Here is a 4,658-nt window from a genome sequence, read left to right on the forward strand (position 1 = left end):
GGAAGTTCAACTCGAGAGACACAAAACACACGCGCGCGCTCACACGCTGCACGCACAGACACACGCTGCACGCACAGACACTACAATACAGGCGCACGCTGGAATGTGGCGGGTGTTGTATTTCAACCAAATAAAGTCCACTCCTCTCTAAGGAATGTAAAACTCGCATGCTACCTGGCTGCGATGACTCTGATGAAGGCTTCTGTACTACAAGCTGCAATAATATTCCTTTAAATTATACATTAAAGACAGCTGAGACTGCCTGAAGCCCATATACAGTGACACATGTAGGCTTAAATAAACCCTACAATCTTACACAACATTTTAATAGTTTTAAACATCTTACAAAGTGCTGTGCATAATGATTTATTTCATTGTTAATCAATAAAACACCAGAAAACTATGAATTATACCCACTACATTCAAGGTTTTTACAGAGGGAATTTGAGATATCATTTTAACGAGATCTTTTATTAGAGTTGTCATATACATATACATGAAATTTAACTTCTGCATTTAACCATCCCTAGCTTATTGGGAGCAGTGGGCAGCTGAGAAGCGCCCGGGGAGCAGTTAGGGGTTCAGTGTCTTGCTCAGAGACACTTCGGCACAGGACATGTAGCAGCCAAGGATCGAACCGCAGCCGGTTGCTGGACAACCCTCTTTACCCATTGAGCCACGGCTACCCCCCACTACAGTACCCCTACAACCAAGGCGATAGATATCAAGTGTCTTGTTTTGTCGAAACCTCAAAAACATTAAATTTCCTATATTATTGACAGAGAAAGCAGGACATTCTCACCTTTAATAAGCTGAAACACAAGGATATTTGACATTTTTGCTTGAAAACTGCATTAAATTGATTAATTGATTAAACTAGTTGTTGATTCATATATAATAATGGATCATGTGTTTGAAAGCTGACGTGTGTCTTAATTTGTATTTTTTGTGCTAAAGTGCACATCATTTACAAGGTAGTTGGCCTTTTTCAAAGTAGTGTTTTATAATGTGGGCTATAGATTTTAATAAGGAAATGGCTAACAAATGGAAGTTTCATTTGACAAAACAACTGCAACTCGGTCCACTTACTAGCTTTTCCCAGAGCTTTCAACCACGTGATCTATTATTATCAATGGATGTTGATGTATCTGTTGACATGCTCGGTAGCTGCACTTTTAGGACTTCTTTTCCACGCAGGCTTAAGAGTTAAGCATAAAAGTTCATCCTTGACAAAGTAAACTCAAGGTCCACTTACTAGCTTTTAAGTGTGTCACATGGCCCTGGGATGGGGTTAAGGGGAATCTGTGAGGCCTGATATGACACACATTGGTACCATTTTCTTCGTCAGCACTGCAGACAGGATTTTACAATCCAAAGCACCTCATGTCGTGACATTAAGTCACCCTGACATATACTGGGCTGATATTTTGGGCACATCCTGTCAGTGTTTTTTTTGCACTGTGGTTTCAACTATATTAGAAGATGACAGCAAACACCATGACAGCAGATATATCACATATCGTGTAGGTTTTTAAAATCCCCTTTGGGTGTCGAGTAAAGTCAACTTTATATTCATGTAAAAGAACAGATGGGATTGTTTCTCTCTGCGTTATGTTTGCCGCATGTTTGAATTGCTCGTAGTGTCCTTGTGGTTGCTTGTGTCATTTATAAAGCTGTTTTAAGTTCTGGTTTCTTCTACATTTTGCATGCTATAGTAGTCTTTTACCGCCCTTGTTTTGTGTCCCGTTTGCCTCCTTCCAGCTGTCATTGTGAAGAAAGAATTTGTTCCCAGTTGAATTGCCTCCTTAAGTCTGCGCCTGAACTTACTTGACATGCTGCTGTGAAAGGCCTCGTAGGACCGGGTGAGGTTACGTCTGCCTCCCAGTGACTGATGTCAGGACTGGGCCAGTTAATGTCGCCGCTAGTGTTAGTGATGCAGTGCTGAACTGGTGCACAGCTAACATGTGAGAAAATCAATAAGTGAAGGAAAGAATTTGCTGCTGCTTGAGGAAAGTGGGCGGCCTTCACTGAGCGTCATATCTGTTTATTGACTGACAAGTTAAAGGGGTCATTCATTTAGGTTAGAACTACTTAAATGGTTACTTTACACTCACATTACTGACATTTGTATCCTTCCTGCTGTAGATGTGCATGTGCGTTGAACCACAGGCCAACCGGAGTGCAGGTTTGGAAGCAAAGCAGCAGGGCAGGGGCAGTTTGAGGTCTACCACCTCTGCCTAAGGGCACTACAGCAGTGTTGTGAGGCACAATATACATTCATTAAGCTGTATTGAATTATGCATAACATACACCACAGTGAAATAAGATTTTAAAAAGTAAAATACTGATACAAAGATAAAGACATGGGAACTGGAAAACTAAAACTTTATGTAACGTAAATGTTTACTCACATATCACTAAACTAATAAATTGCACCACACAAACTAGTAATTTAGAGATTAGGCCAGTTGTTGGTTAAATATTTATACCTACCAACTTCCAACTGTTTTAATGTAGCTAGCTGAACAAGCTAGCTTGTTCAGCTAGCTGAACTGACAACGCAGATGTTAGCTTGCTCACATATGACCCAAATAGATAGAAGAGTAAAATATGGTCAACACATCTGACACTTGGCTGATGATGTAAACTGGAAAGATTACTTTAGCTTTCACCAAAATAACACAATTAATATGGGCTACCTCAAAATACAAGCGTTAACGTTAGCCTAACGTCCAGTGGTAACGTTTAATATGTAGCTAGCTAACTACAGCTGTTTACATACATCTATCTGATAGCTGGAGTTATATGTGGACAGCTGTTAGAGATCAAACACAGCAATGTCCCACAAGTTTGTGTCACTATACTTTTTAACAATGACAGTGAAGAACACCCAACAAAATTATAAAAAAGTCGCTCTGTAAATATGAATATCAATTTTTTGTTAAGCTGCTGTAAAGAGATGGGATTCAAATGGCACAGAAAGTTCAATGGAAGCGGCATTGTTCCAAATAGTCTCCAATGATGGCTTTGATGGTTCTGTGTAACAAACTATCTGGCGGGTCAGGTTCCCTGTATTTAGGCTATGACAGCAATGTGGTGCCCATATAAGGATTTAACTTGATTTTAATGGTTCATCATGAGCTGTTTACATACAAGCCTTATCCTCCACTAAGCAGCTCTACTAAAGCAGGTGTACGACTACGGCCGCCCACCTATGAATTACAACTTATGGACCAGTTTGTGCTGCAGGAATTTTCTTTCTTTGAGGGTATTTTGACAGAAGCACTTGAGATTTTCCACTCAGGTAAAGACTGAGTAAACAGACTGTTCTCTGAAGTGGAAACCAAAGAAAAGGAGGCACTTAACAAACCTTTTTATCCACAAAATCTCAAGTGCAGGGAGAGTTAAACTCGGACTGACTTAAATTCCTCCTTTCTTTGTCATTTCTTTCTCTCGACAAACTTTTACAAATACTCACCTTTTCTGTCCTCTCACAAAAATATATCATCTGCTGCACGAAGAGAGAGAAAGTGTCAATAAAAGAGTTTTCATGAGAGAACTTTCTGATTGTAATATTAAATGCTGATCTGAGGCACACGTCCAGTATATCGTCTCTCTCACAGTTGCATTTGTCCACTGTGGTCACACAGTATTTCAGATACCAGGAATCTGTCCACGATGTTTCATTGGAAGTTAATTTCAGTGAAGCAGTAATGAGGTTTGAGAGTAAATTAGTTTTAAGCGGAAGCTTGTGTCAAAGCAAAGGTGTGTGATTTCTCTACATTAAAAAAACAAAACAAAAAAGTAATCAAATGATGAGGGAAAATCTCTCTGGTAAATGGTCCAATCTGAGTTTTTATGAAATTTCTGTGACTTGAAAGATGCAACCGAAATATTTTAGCGCTGCCAAGATGGAGCTTTGGCTGTGGAAAGGCGACATTTTGGCAGACAGATGAAGCAGGTTTGGTTGGTGGAAGTCCAGATATCTGAGGGCGTCATGGTTGTTGTGTCCAGAATTGCATCAAACAGCATTAGCAAACAAATCCTAATGTGGTGTTTTTACCTTCCTCTGACTGCCAGTTGGGTTGGAAGGAAAATGTGGTAGATTTTAAACAGGCGAGGTGTTACTTTCGAGTGAATTTAGTGCAGAACTTCTGTGCGTCTAAACTGTAATAACTCGGTGTGACTTTGATTTCATCACATAAATCCCTGTGCTGTATGCATGCTAATCAAAACACAGTGAACGTGCAGGAATGGCTGACACGGTTTGCATGAATTATGAGGGCTTGTTCAGGTTTCTCCCCACAGAGTTGAGAGATTTGAAAAGTACAACACCCAATTTATATAAAGTTTGTTGTTGTTTTTTCTTTCCCAGTTCTGTAAAGACAAAGCTCTCCAGTTGGCAGCCAGAAACAGAGAACTTGGGTTGCACAGATACCAGCTGAGGCAAACAGCGCCCTCTGTTGGGCATCACAGGCAACAACAGTTAGAAGTTTGACTTCTGTTTGGCAAAGTGGACATTATTCTCTTCAATGCTGCAAATAACCAGTTCTCATGATCAATTAACCTCCGGACACAATTTAGGACATGTACAAATTCAATTAACAAGTAATTTTGTACTTTTAAGGCCTTGATAGTTTCAGTGTAGGAAGACAAAA

Source organism: Anarhichas minor, unplaced genomic scaffold (genome assembly GCF_050575085.1).
Source record: "Anarhichas minor isolate MPS153535 unplaced genomic scaffold, ASM5057508v1 ptg000038l, whole genome shotgun sequence".
Taxonomy (NCBI): Eukaryota; Metazoa; Chordata; class Actinopteri; order Perciformes; family Anarhichadidae; genus Anarhichas; species Anarhichas minor.